We start from the raw sequence: 15,668 nt of genomic DNA on the forward strand, positions 1-15,668 counted from the left end.
TGCAGTCAGGCTGGGCTGAATGACCTCCTTCTGCACTGTAACAGTTCTATGATTCCGTGATGTAGCCAAAAGGGTCTACAGAAACACTCCCTGGTTTTTTGAAGATGCTTTGCCAATACTTTCATGTGCTTGAAGCCCAGGGCCTCAGCAATGATTCTGCAGTCCAATAGTGCCCTTGGTGTGGCACTCTCTGGAACCACGGGCCAGACGTATGGACATAACGAAACTGGGCCCAGCAGGAGAAATAAACCAGGGTTTTACATTTTATTGAATGGTGTTTTGGAGTTGTCGATAATGTTCTTAAAGACTTTGAGTGAGTAAAAATACTAATCAAAATAATGAACTTATTTAAAATTTTATGACTCATTTGACTAGACGTGAATGAGATCTATTTCAGTGCATTGTGTAAAAAGAGAGAGCACATGAGATAAATGCCTTCACTGTTTATATAAAAGGTATGGCTCAAGCAGCAACACAATTCCAAATAGGATATCAGCAGATACTCAAATCATTACCATGCACTCAGCCTCTCTGGGAATTGAACCCATACTATGGGCATTATTAACCAGGTACCCAGCTAATTGAGCTATTTGACCCCAGAGTTTACCCTGAAGGTCTCACCTTCTCAACCCTCTGGTTAAACTCACCATCAGTCACCCCTTGACTGAGAGAGCGGCCTATGGTCCTCTGGGACCATGGTGACTTTACCTGTGTCTATTTACCTTTATGCCAGCCCAGACGTGGATGTGATATCTAACACGTACCTGCACTTTAACATATTGTCACAAAGTGTTTAAAAAAATCTTTTCTCTGAATCATCTGGGAAGCGAAGAAATACTCACTCCAATTAGCAGTTATGCACAAGTTGGGATTGTTCTCCTTAGACTGGGAACAGCTCAAGGAGGAGACTCAATCAAAACGAGGAGCAGTTTTGCAGAATCAACAAGTGAAGTTGTTTCCAATGGCAGATGGTAGTCAGTAGCTCAAGGGAACTGACTGCTTGTTCTGCCTAGTTTGCCTCTTCCTGCCAGGGGCTGTACTGTTAGAGACAAAAAAAAAGCTGCAGATGCTGGAATCCAAGGTAAACAGGCAGGAGGCTGGAAGAACACAGCAGGCCAGGCAACATCAGGAGGAGGAGAAGTCGATGTTTCAGGTGTAACCCTTCTTCAGGACTGGGGGTGGGTGTAGGGGGAGCTGCAGATAAACAGGGTGGTGGGGGCAGGGTGGTGAAGTAGGGGTGGATGAAGACAGGTAACGGGTATGACCTGGTTGGTCAGTGGGAGGAATGAATCTGGTTGGTGGCAGGGAGGGGAAGGGGCTGGGAAGGGAGTCGGGGACAGGAAGGGACGTTATTTGAAATTGGACAACTCAATGTTGAGTCCTCCAGGCTGCAGGGTGGCCAGGCAGAAGACAAGGTGTTGTTCCTCCAATTTGTGGTGGGGTGATTTACAACCTGACCTCCTCCATTGCCGCAACGAATCAGACTGCAATTGGAGGAACAACACCTCATCTTCTGCCTGGGCAGCCTACAGCCTGGATGACTCAACATTGTGTTCTCCAATTTCAAATAATCTCCTTTCCCATCACCCGGACTTCTTTCCCATTACCCCCCCCCCCCTTCCCGACTCCCTTCCCAGCCCCTCCCCCTCCCTTCCACTGTTCCCCGCCACCATTCCTCCCATTGACCAACCAGGTCCTACCCTCTACCTGTCTTCACCTATCCTCACTTCACCACCCTGTACCTACCACCCCCTTTATCTGCAGCTCCCCCCAGTTCTGAAGAAGGGTTACGCCCGAAACTGTTGACAGCACAGCTTTCGTAAAAGAACAGAGTATTATTGATCTAGAGAAAAATTGCAGAAAGCTCCAACACAAAATGTCTTGGGGACACAAAACACAGAACGCTTGCACACAGGTACAGCAGGTAATCAGAAAGGCTATTAGAGTATTGGACCTCATTTCAATGAGCTTGGAGTATAAGGTTAGGGAAGTCTTTCTGCAACTGATGAGGGCACATCTAGAGTACTGTGAGCAATTTTAGTCCCCTGATTTAAGAAAAGGTATTTTTTTGGAGGCAGTTCAGAGCAGGTTCACTAGGATGGTCCCCGGAATGGAGGGATTGTGTTGTGAGTAAAAGCTAAACAGGTTGGGACTGTACTGACTGGAATTTAGAAGGATGAAAAGTGATCTGATTGAAACATTTGGGACTCTTAAAAGGCTTAACAGAGTAAATGCTGAGAGGAGTTTCACTAATTTCCCAGAGGGTAGTTAAGAATCAACCACATTGCTGTGGGTATGGAGTCACATGTAGGCTAAAGACAGCAGTTTCCCTTCCCGAAGGAGCATTGGTGAACCAGGTGGGATTTTTCCCAACAATTAGCAACAGCTTCATTGTCATCATTTGACCCTTAATTGTAGATTTTTGTTTATTAGGTTCAAATTCCCCCATCTGGTCACAGGAGTCGAACCCACTTCCCCACAGCATTACTAGGTCTCTGGATTAACAAGGTCTAGTGAGAATAGTCATGGGACTCAAAGCACTGACTCTGCCTCTCTCTCCGCAGATGTTGGCAGACTTTGCTGAGATTCTCCAGCACTTTCTATTTATGCTATATAAATGCAAGTGTTGTTGTAAGTAGCTTTGTCTGGTTAGTTGTTTATCTCTTTACTGCAAAAAAGAGCCAGTTCAGTCTTTCCCAACAGATTCAGTTTCTCAGTTTTATTAAAATCACAACAGAACTAGAGGTTAATGACCAGGATCGTGGTTCCTGAAGACAGGGACTCAGCCACCTACATGGCCTTTCTGAGATTGGATCGCCTTTGTCTGCGGTCCTTTCATTTCTTTCTGAGTTCCTTCATTTCCACCCTGTGTCAGCTGCTGCTGCTGCAAGGGAAGAAATGCTCACTAGAGGTCAGCATCAATCAAGAAAAGCAGCCAGTTCACCTCCCAGTGACACTGGGCTAGTCCCAGCTGAGAATGTTCATGACCACATCACTGGCACTGCAACACTTTGACCATTCCACAATTGCATTCAAATAAACAGAAGATTAATTCTCTTGAGACACTTGCTCTATTACAGCAAACTCTATCCTGTTTGCCAATATCATACCTACTGTTCACTTCCAATTATTGAGCCCTTTCTTTGTGATAGGGGAACGTACCCCAGGTATTTTCACATGCAGGTCATTCTGCTATAATGTATATCATCAATACAAATTCACTGTAACACGATTGACAAATCGGGGATGCTGTTTCAACAGCATAAACTTTTAAAACGTGTACTGGATGTTTTTCGATTACAGCACCAACACTTTCAGTGCTGTTTCTAGAGTATAATTCTTCGACAACATGGGGCTACACAAGTACTCAACCATGACGTTATAGAAGGTTAGGATTGTTTTCATTAGAAAAAAGGAGATTGAGGGAGGACCTGATTGAGGTCTACAAAATCATGAAGGGTATAGAGAGATGGAAATAAGCTTTTTACCAGGGTGAGGGGTTCAGTAACGAGAGGTCATGCAATTAAAGGTGAGAGGTGTAAAGTTTAAGGGGGATACACACAGAGGGTGGTAGGTGCCTGGAACATGTTGCCAACAGAGGTAGTAGAGGCAGGCACGGTAGATTCATTTAAGGTGCGTCTGGACAGATGCATGAGTAGGTGGGGAGCAGAGGGATACAGATCCTTAGGAATTGGGAGATAGATTTAGACAGTGGGTTTGGATTGGCACAGGCTTGGAGGGCCGAAGGGCCTGTTCCTGGGCTGTAAATCTTTTTTGTTTTTTGTTCTAACTGACTGCATGAGAAACTAGCTGCAAAAGTGCCGTGCGAGTGGAGGGACTGGCATTATATAACTCACGTCAGCCTTTTGTGCAAAGCCCATTGTCATCACAAAGCAAGCACCAGAACACAAAAGACATCAAATTAACCTAGTGATTGCCTGGTGTGAAATCTGCAGGTTGTGCAGGTTGTTTCTATGCTGTCTGTCAACTGTGGTAATACAGACAGCCAAAGCGACCACAGCAGCTTGTGATTTGATCGTCCAACTATTGGGGAATGTGACTTAAGTTGCTGGAGCCCTAAAGTCTGAATTTTCTTTCCAAAACCTCTCCATTTCTCAATCTCTTACCTTGAAGACACTCTTTAAAACCTACTGGCTTGACCTAGTTTTTGACCATATATAAAAATGGTAACATCATTAGGTTGGTATTTCGTGCTAATTAATGTTGTTGAGGTACAGTTTAAACCCTACACTGTCGCAGCTGGTGCAACTTTAAAACTGAGTTCATAACTCTGGAATGTAAAACTGATCTCATTAGTGCTGGCGACCATCACAACTATCGTTGACCATTGGTAAATTCCCATCTGGTTCACTAATGTCATTCAGGTCAGGGTCTCTGCCATTCCTTACCTGCTCTGGCCTTCTTGTGACTCCAGATCGAGAACAACATAACAAAATAAAACAAAGAACTGTGGATGCTGGAAATCAGAAACAAAAATAGAAATCACTGGAGGAACTCAACAGATCGGTTAGCAACTGTGGATTTATCAATAGCAGCATTCAAAGTTTGTGAGAAGATTTGTAACTCGGGTGCTCGTTGTTGTGGTTCTGTTCGCTGAGCTGGGAATTTGTGTTGCAGACGTTTCGTCCCTTGTCTAGGTGACATCCTCAGTGTTTGGGAGCCTCCTGTGAAGTGCTTCTGTGATCTTTCCTCCGGCATTTGTAGTGGTTTGAATCTGCCGCTTCCGGTTGTCAGTTCCAGCTGTCCACTGCAGTGGTCGATATGTTGGGTCCAGATCGATGTGCTTATTGATTGAATCTGTGGATGAGTACCATGCCTCTAGGAATTCCCTGGCTGTTCTCTGTTTGGCTTGTCCTATAATAGTAGTGTTGTCCCAGTTGAATTCATGTTGCTTGTCATGGGCTCACCCATCTCTGGACTCATAGCAGAAGCGGTAATGCAAAGGTTAGAACAAACAGTCTTACCGCAAATTCAACCCAAACTCTGGGTCAGATATGTGGATGACACCTTTGTAATCATTAAAAACACAGAAGTAGAGAACACACACCGGATCATCAACTCCACACTCACAGGAATCCGATTCACGAGAGAGGAAGAAAAGGATAGCCAACTCCCACTCCTAGACGTGATGGTACAGAGAATACCGAACGGAGAATTCTCCACAAAGGTATACAGGAAAGCCACACACAAAGACCAAGTCCTGAACTACGAAAGCAACCACCCCAACACACACAAAAGAAGTTGCATCAAGATACTATTCAAAAGGGCCACAACACACTGCAGCACACCAGAACTGCAAAAAGAGGAAGAAGAACACCTATACAATGTATTTGCCAAAAACGGACCCACGCAATTTCATCAACAGATGCCTAAGGAAAAGACAACAGAACGAGGACATGCCGCAACCCAAAGGACTAGCCACACTACCATACATCAGGAGCATTTCCGAACTGACAGCCAGACTACTGTGACCACTAGGACTCATAACAGCACACAAACCAACAGCCACTCTCAGACAACAACTCACCAGAACGAAGGACCCGATACCCAGCATGAGCAAAACCGATGTAGTGTACAAAATCCCATGCAAGGACTGCACAAAACACTACATAGGACAAACAGGAAGACAGCTAACGATCTGCATCCATGAACACCAACTAGCCACGAAACGACACGACCAGCTATCCTTAGTAGCCACACACGCAGATGACAAGCAACATGAATTCGACTGGGACAACACTACTATTATAGGACAAGCCAAACAGAGAACAGCCAGGGAATTCCTAGAGGCATGGCACTCATTCACAGATTCAATCAACAAGCACATCGACCTGGACCCAATATACCGGCCACTGCAACGGACAGCTGGAACTGACAACCGGAAACGGCAGATACAAACCACTATAAATGCCGGAGGAAAGATCACAGAAGCGCTTCACAGGAGGCTCCCAAGCACTGAGGATGTCACCTAGACACGGGATGAAATGTCTGCAACACAAATTCCCAGCTCGGCAAACAGAACCACAACAATAGCAGCATCTGTGAAAGGTCACTGGATCTGAAATATTAACTCTGCTTTCTCTCCACAGATGCTTCCAGATGTGCCAAACCTTTGCAGAAATGTTTGACTCTAAACCATCCTCTGCAATGACCTAGCAAGCCATTCAGTTCAAAGATAATTTTGAATGAGCAACAAAAGCTGGTCTTACTCACAATGCACACATCACATGAAAGAAAATGAGGAAACCTCTGATCTAATATCTCTTTGGTTGGCATGTTTTCATATTCTGCTTCATCATAATCCTGTGAATTACCTCAGGACCTTTTATTGTAATAAAGATGCACAGTAAATAAAAAAGTTAAAAATCACACAACAGGTGATAGTCCAACAGGTTTATTTGGAAGCACTAGTTTTAGGAGTGCTGCTTCGTCGTCAGGTGGTTATGGAGTATAAGACCTTAAGACACAGAATTTATAGCAAACGTTTACAGTAACTGAAATTATATTGAAAAAGACCTGGATATATAATTTCAGTTACATCACACTGTAAACATTTGCTATAAATTCTTTGTCTTTTGATCTTACACTTCACAACCACCTGATAAAGGTAAAAATCACACAACACCAGGTTATAGTCCAACAGGTTTAATTGGAAGCACACTAGCTTTTGGAGCAACGCTCCTTCATCAGGTGATTGTGGAGGGCTCGGATCGTAACACAGAATTCTGTGTTATGATCGAGCCCTCCACAATCACCTGATGAAGGAGCGTCGCTCCAAAAGCTAGTGTGCTTCCAAATAAACCTGTTGGACTATAACCTGGTGTTGTGTGATTTTTAACTTTGTACACCCCAGTCCAACACGGGCATCTCCGAATCATGACCTGATAAAGGAGCAGTGCTCTGAAAGCTAGTGTTTCCAAACTTGTTGGATTATAACCTGGTGTTGTGTGATTTTTAACTTTGTACACCCCAATCTAACACCTGCTCCTCCATGACTGTAAATAAAAGTTACTGTTGTTGTGAAGCAATAGTATTCCAAAAGGCATTTTTTAATATTCAGTCACGAGACATGGGTGTCACTGGCTAGGCCAGCATTTATTACCCATCTCTAATTTACCCAGAAGGCCATTAAGAATCAACCACATTGCTGTAGACTGGGAGTCACATGTACGTCAGACTGGGTAAGGATGGCCGTTTCTTTCCCTAAAGAACATCAGTGAACCAGATGGGTTTTTATGACAATCAATGCTGGTTTCATTATCATCATTAAACGTTTAATTCCAGATTTTTATTGAATTCAAATTCACCACTGTTCAGGGAGGGTTTCAGACCTGGGTCCCCAGAAGATTACCTGGGTTTCTGGATTAATAATCTCGAGGTAATACACTAAATCATCGCCTTCCCATTTCATTCAGTGTTTCAAGTAATAGAATCCATGGAGTCGTACAGCATGGAAACAGACCCTAGGGTCCAACCAGTCCATAACAACCATGTTCCCAGACTAAATTAGTGCCACTTGCCTGCACTTGGTCCATTTCCCTCCAAAACCTTCCTATTCATGTACTTATCCAATTGTCTTTTAAATGTTGCAGCTGTATCTGCATTCATCACTTCCTCCGACAGCTCATTCCAGACATGAACCACTCTCTGTGTAAAAAGAGCCCCTCAAGTCCTTTTTAAAACGTTTGCTCTCACATTAAAAGGAACCCCTCTAATTTTGAACTCTCCCACCCTTGGGAAAAGACTTTTGTCATTCACTTTATCCACGCCCCTCATGGTTTCATAAATCTTTGTAAGGTCACCCCTCAACCTCCTATGCTCCAGTGAAAAAAGTCCCAGCCTATCCAGCTTTTCTTTATAACTCAAACTTCCATTCCCAGCCACACCCTGGTCAAATATTTTCTGAATCCTGTCCATTTTGATAATATCCTTCCTATAACTGGGCTACCAGAACTGCAGCTGAAAATGTGTTGCTGGAAAAGCGCAGCAGCTCAGGCAGCATCCAATGAACAGGAGAATCGATGTTTCGGGCATAAGCCCTTCTTCAGGAATGGACCAGAACTGCACACAGTATTCCAGAAGAGGCCTCACCAACATCCTGTACAGCCTCAACATGACGTCTCAACTCTGACACTCAAAAATCTGAGCAATGAAGGCAAGTGTACCAAACACCTTAATCATCTGGGTTTGTGAAGATCACCTTTCTCTATTTCTCATTTCTTTCACTTACTTTTTTTCTCCTTCCCAATTTAGGATAAGGAAAAATAAATTTTACTCAGTGGTAAAACAGTTCCAAATAAAATGTTTAAAGTTGGCAATGAGTCCAGCTTCAGAATTGCGCAGATTCTTGAGATGTTGTAGTTCTGCATCGAAACTGCTGCAACTCTCCAGGAATACAGAAATGTGGAATATAAACATGATAATTTAATAATGTCAGCTTTAAAAACACACAGCTCGTTTCATATTCCTGAGTTATAACATGTATTCCTCAAGTGGTAACTGCATTCATTATTAAATGGAAGTAGGCAATAAATTATTAAAGCAATAATTAAATTAATAAGAACATTCAGGCTTCAAACAAATTAATTAAATAGAGTGACTAATTTAGTTTTTTGGTATAATTTTTTTCACTATTTATTAAATTTAGGGAACAAATTCTCAAAATGGAATCAAGTGACTGACTGAATGGTAAATGTTGAACTCCAGGAGAGATTTATTGTCAGGGCTCAATGCTATTCAGTGCACACAGTTAGCAATTCTTGCAACCTGCGTTAGCCCCATTACTTTGTAGTTCTTTATCAATTCTATTAGAATCATAGAATCCCTACAGTGTGGAAGCAGGCCTTTGGCCCATTGAGTCCACACTAGCCCTCTGAAGAGCATCCTGTAACCCTGCATTTCCCACTGCTAACCCACCTAGCCTGCAACTCCCTGGACGCTATGGGCAATTTAGCATGACCAATCCACCCAACCTGAACATCTTTGGACTGTGGGAGGAAACCTGTGCAGATGTGGGGAAAATGTGCAAACCCCACACAGTCACCTGAGACTGGAATTGAACCTGGATCCCTGGTGCTGTGAGGCAACAGTGCTAACCACTGAGTCACCGCTCCACCCCACGTGTTCCACCTACAGTGAACAATGCCACTACAAAAGCAGTGCGGCTCTGTCCCAGTATTAAGCTTCTGACCTCATATTGTCCCCATCACCCTCAACCAAAACCCAATCTCAGGTAGTCCAGTCAACTGGTGTCCATCGCTGAGATCATCCAGCTTTGTCACATTGCCCATCTCCACTTCTGTTTCATCCCTTTAGTGACCTCCAGACCTGCAGGGCTCTGCTCATCAAACTCCTACCTTGCACCTTCGGTAAACCGCTCTATATCTTAACTTGCATCAGGTTCCATTCATCCCAGCTCTTGCTCAACTATACTGATTCTCGTCCCCTCAATGCCTCAATTTTAAAATTCTCACACTTGTCTTCAAATCTGTCCAGTACCTCACCTCTCCCTGTCACAGTGCCTGTCTCTGTCACTGTTTTGAACCCACCTTATAAACCTCTGAGATCTCTGTGTGCCTGCCCTGCCTGATTTGGATCACACATCCACTTGTATTAAGGCATTCAACAGCCTATGCCCTGAACTACGGAATTCCCCTGTAAACCTCTCTACCTGTATCTCCTCTGTTAAATTACTCCTTAACACCTATCTTTAACATGTTTGGTCACTGTTGTCGCTCATCTAGTGTAAAGGATTAATAATAAAGACATAAAACATCATTAGGTCACATAAAAACTAACTTGCATTTGAGAGAGAGAGATGGTTCTGTGCTATGACAGTGTGCTTTTTTTTTACAGATTCATTCATGGGAGATGGTCATCGCTATATGGGCCAGCATTCAGTTACCTGTCACTTGGTACCGATTGAGAAGATGAGGGTGAACTGCCTTCTTGAACGACTGCAGTCCATGTGCTATAGCTAGACCTAAAATGCCATTAGCAAGGGAATTCCAGGAATTTAACCCAGCAACACTGATGGAACAGTGACATATCTCCAAGTCAGGGTGGCCAGTGGCTTGGAGGCGAACTTGCAGGTGGTGGTGTTCACATGTATCTGCTGCCTTTGTCCTTTGAGATGGAAGTGGTTGTAAGTTTGAAAAGTGCAGTTCAACAGTCTTTGGTGAATTTTGTAGATTTTAAACACTGCTGCTACTGAGCATTAGCCGTAGAAGGAGTGCATGCTTATGGATGTGGTGTCAACCAAGTGAGCTGCTTTGTTCTGGATGGTGCCAAGCTTCTTGAGTTTTGTTGAAGGCAAATGGGAAGCATTCCATCACACTCCTGACATGTGCCTTCTAAATGATGGACAGATTTTGGGGAGTCAAGATGTGAGTTAATTGCTACAGTATTCCTAACCTCTGACTTACTCTTGTAGCCACTGTGATTACATGGTGAGCCCAGTTGAGTTTCTGGTCAATGGTAACCCCCAGGATGTTGATAGCAGGGGACTCAATGACGATAATGATGATGTTGAGGGGTGGTGTTAGTTTGTCTTTTGTAGGTGATGGTCAGTACCTCATCTGTCACCTCACCTGTGGAATCCAGCTCTTTTGTCCATGTTTGAACCAAGGCTGTGATGAGGTTAGAAACTGGGTGGAAATTATGAGACACAAACTGGGCTATAGGGATTGGGTAATTACTCCAAACAAACATTGCTTGATAGCACCTTTGCTGACAAGTTCCATCACTTTACTGATGATTGAGAGTAGACTGACTGGCCAGGTTGGATTTGTTCTGGAATAAACCAACAGTTATGTTCCTCTGTGACTTTATGCTATAGAAAACTATGCAATGGAAAACTGCTGAAGAAAATCACACTGTAGGAAATCACTATGGAAAAGGCACTGTAGGAGATTACTATGGAAAATGACACTGAAGGAGATCGCTAAGAAAAATCGGGCTGTAGGAGATCGCTATGGATAATTGCGCTGTGGCAGATCGTTGTGGAAAAGCGTTCTGTAGGAGATTGCTATGGAAAATAATACTGTCGGAGGTCGCTGTGGAAAATCACTCTGTACAGGATGACTATGGAAAATCACTCTATAGAGGATTGCTATGGAAAGTCACACTGTCGAGGATCGCTATGGAAAATAACACTATAGGAAATCGCTATGGAAAATCATGCTGTAGATGATCGCTATGGAAAACCGTGCTATAGGAAATCATTATGGAAAATTGCACTGTAGGAGATCGGGATAGAAAATCACACTGCGTAGGAGATCGCTATGGAAAACCACACAATAGAGGATCATTATGGGAAATCGCGCTGTAGAGGATCACCACAGACAATCACCTGTAGGAGATCACTATGGAATATCGCGCTATAGGAGATCGCTATGGAAAATCATTCTGTAGGAGATCAATATGGAAAATCACGGTGTCGAGGACCGCTATGGAAAATCACACTGTAGAGGATCGCTATGGAAATCCCCACAGTAAAAGATCGTTATGGAAAATCGTGCTGCAGAAGATTGCTGTGGAAAATCGCACTGTAGAAAATCACTAGGGAAAGTCACACTGTCTGAGATCGCTATGGAAAAACACACTGTCGAAGATTGCTATGGAAAATCACGCTGTAGAAGATTGCTGTGGAAGATCGCACTGGAGAGGATCATTATGGAAAAACATGATGTAGGAGATCACCATGGAAAATCATACTGTCAGAGATTGCTATTGAAAATCACACTGTAGGAGATCGTTATGGAAAATCACTCTGCCAGAAATCGCTGTGGAAAATCACTCTGTAGAAGGTCACTATGGAAATCACTGTTGAAGATCGCGCTGTCAAGGATCATTATGGAAAATCACTCTGTAAAAGATCGCTATGGAATATTACGCTATAGGAGATCGCTATGGAAAACCGTGCATTCGAGGATCACTATGGAAAATCGTGCATTCGAGGATCACTATGGAAAATCACGCATTCGAGGATCACTATGGAAAATTGCGCTGTAGAGGATCGCTATGGAAAATTGTGCTGTCGAAGATCGCTATGGAAAATCACACTGTAGAGGATCGCTACGGAAAATCACACTGTAGAAGATCATTATGGAAAATCGTGCTGCAGAAGATTGCTGTGGAAAAACACACTGTTGGAGATCGCTGTGGAAAATCACCTTGTAGAAGATCACTATGGAAACATATGCGGTAGGAGATCGCTATGGAAAATCGCACAATAGAGGATAACTACAGAAACTTGCACTGTCGCGGAGTGGAAAATCACTCTGTACAGGATCACTATGGAAAATCACGCTGTCGAGGATCGCTATGGAAAATCGCGCTGCAGAGCATCACTATGGAAAATTGCGCTATACAGGGTCAGTATGGAAAATCACGCTGTAGAAGATCGCTATGGAAAATCGTGCTGTCGGGAATCGCAATAGAAAATTGCAGTTTAGAGGATCGCTATGGAAAATCGCACTGTAGAGGATCAGTATGGAAAAACTCTCTGTACAGGATCAGTATGGAAAATCGCTCTGTAGATGATCGCTAATAAAAATCGCGCTGTAGGAACTCGCTATGGAAAATTGCACTGTAGGAGATCGCGATAGAAAATCATGCTGTAGAAGATCGCTATGGAAAATCGCGCTATAGGAGATCACTATGGAAAACCACACAATAGAGGATCACTATGGGAAATTGCGCTGTAGAGGATCACTACAGAAAATCACGCTGTAGAAAATCGCTGTTAAAGATCATGCTGTAGAGGTTCGTTATGGAAAATCGTGCTGAAGGGGATCGCTATGGAAGATTGCGCTGTCGAGGATCACTATGGAAAATCACACTGTAGGAGATCGCTATGGAAAATCACGGTGTAAAAGATCGCTGTTGAAGATCGCGCTGTCGAGGATCACTATGGAAAATCGCATGGCAGAGGATCGCTATGGAAAATGTATAGAAGATCGCTATGGATAATCACTCTGTTCAGGATCACTATAAAAATCACTCTGTAGGAGATTGCGATGGAAAATCAATCTGTCGAGGATCGCTATGGAAAATTGCACTGTAGAGGATCACTATGGATAATCACTCTGTGCAGGATCGCTATGGAAAATCACGCTGTCAAGGATCGCTATGGAAAATCGCGCTGTAGAAGATCGCTATGGAAAGTCACTCTGTAGAAGATCGCTATGGGAAATCACTCTGCAGAAGATCACTATGGAAAATCGCACTGTAGGAGATCGATATGGAAAATCACTCTGTACAGGATCACTATGGAAAATCACACTGTAGGAGATCATTTGGAAAATCATTCTGTAGAAGATTAGACAATAGACAATAGACAATAGACAATAGGTGCAGGAGTAGGCCATTCTGCCCTTTGAGCCTGCACCACCATTCAATATGATCATGGCTGATCATCCTTAATCAGTATCTGTTCTTGCCTTATCTCCATAACCCTTGATTCCACTATTCTTGAGAGTTCTATCCAACTCTTTCTTAAATGAATCCAGAGACTGGGCCTCCACTGGCCTCTGGGGCAGAGCATTCCACACAGCCACCACTCTCTGGGTAAAAAAGTCTCTCCTCATCTCTGTCCTAAATGGTCTACCCCGTATTTTTAAGCTGTGTCCTCTGGTTCGGCACTCACCCATCAGCGGAAACATGTTTCCTGCCTCCAGAGTGTCCAATCCTTTAATAATCTTATATGTCTCAATCAGATCCCCTCTCAGTCTTCTAAACATAAGGGTATACAAGCCCAGTCGCTCCAGTCTTTCAGTGTAAGGTAGTCCCGCCATTCCAGGAATTGACCTGGATTGCTATGGAAAATCACATTGTAGGAGATCGCTATGGAAAATCGTTATACCTGTTCAATAGAAAGTTCACATTATCTGAACAGCATCCACAATTTGTCAATCATATTATAGGCAATTCACATTGATGAAGTGTGCATTATACAAGAACGACCTGTATCAATAATACTGAAGACCACTGCAGCAGGCTAAGATTGATCACCCAGTTGACACTTCTGAGTGAAGATTGCTGTGAATGTTTCAGCCTTATCTTCTGTATTGATATGTTTGGCTTCCCCATCATTGAGGATGGATTTGATCTTGATTTGATTTGAATTATAACTTCATATGTACCAAGATACAGTGAAAAGTATTGTATTGCACACTAATCTGATAAATCATTCCTTATATAAGTATATCAGTATTTATAACTACATATTTATGGAGCCTCTTTCCCCAGTGAGCTGTTTAATTATCCACTAGTTTTCATGACTGGATGTGATGGGACTGCAGAGAATCTGATCCATTTGTTGTCTTAGATCAGAGTTGAGCTCATCTGTTCTATGATGACATGATGTGGTCTACAGAGCAATAGCAAACTTTCAATTCGAAAGCAGATCAGAGTTAGATTTATTTCTTTCGTGTCTCTAGCTTTTTCATTTTTTCATTACACAAAGAAGGATTGCGAGACATGTTTCTGTTTACAGGTTTCTGAATGTTCTGGCTGCATTGCACTTAGAGACATGTATCACAAAGCAGCTTGAACCAATTTGAAGTCTGTCATTAAGCAGTTTCTCTTTAACTCAAAGGCTCCTGGTGTCACAGTGTCCCACAATGTATCCACCTCACTGCTCTGAAAATCACATTAGTCCTCCATTGCTAGAGTCTAGCCCACACAATCCCATTTCATCTTCAAGTTACGGAATAAAAATATCCACTTCCCATACTCTGTAGCTGCATGGCATTTTCCAACTTCCACTTTCCAATTTATAATACAAAAGAAAAAGTATGTAGTCACTTTAAACCATTCAAGACATGGATTGTGAAATTTTAAAAAGTACTGGAAATATTCAGTGAGTATTGAGTATTGAATATTCAGTGACTATTATCTATTGAGAAAGAAACAAATTTCTCATTTTGTTCAATGGCCTTTCATCAGATTTGGAACCAGGAATGGACATTCAGAGAGACAGACACAGATACATCCTCACGAGCACACACTCACATAGATTAGATTAGATTAGATTACAGTGTGGAAACAGGCCCTTCGGCCCAACAAGTCCACACCGACCCGCCGAAGCGAAACCCACCCTTACCCCTACATTTACCCCTTACCTAACACTACGGGCAATTTAGTATGGCCAATTCACCTAACCTGCACATCTTTGGACTGTGGGAGGAAACCGGAGCACCCGGAGGAAACCCACGCAGACACGGGGAGAATGTGCAAACTCCACACAGTCAGTCGCCTGAGTCGGGAATTGAACCCGGGTCTCTGGCGCTGCGAGGCAGCAGTGCTAACCACTGTGCCACCGTGCCGCCCACCTTAGTTACCCTTTTGTCCTTAATGTATTTGTAAAAACATACTAACATGTACATGCACAAAAGCACAAACACGCACCCATATATAAACATACCAATGCACATTCACCCGCACATATGTAATGATAAACAGGCACACACACCCAGACCCACAAACACATACACAACTACATGAACACACACACATGTAAACACATGCCTAGATATGAAACCCGCTCACAAACACATAAACACATGCGTACAAACATAACATCACACAAAGACATACCTTTCACAAATACACCTGAACGTGTCTACATGATACAGGAGCACAGA

This window comes from Chiloscyllium plagiosum, unplaced genomic scaffold (assembly GCF_037043375.1).
Source record: "Chiloscyllium plagiosum isolate Xiang-an unplaced genomic scaffold, Cpla_swu_hap1 HiC_scaffold_34, whole genome shotgun sequence".
Classification (NCBI taxonomy): Eukaryota; Metazoa; Chordata; class Chondrichthyes; order Orectolobiformes; family Hemiscylliidae; genus Chiloscyllium; species Chiloscyllium plagiosum.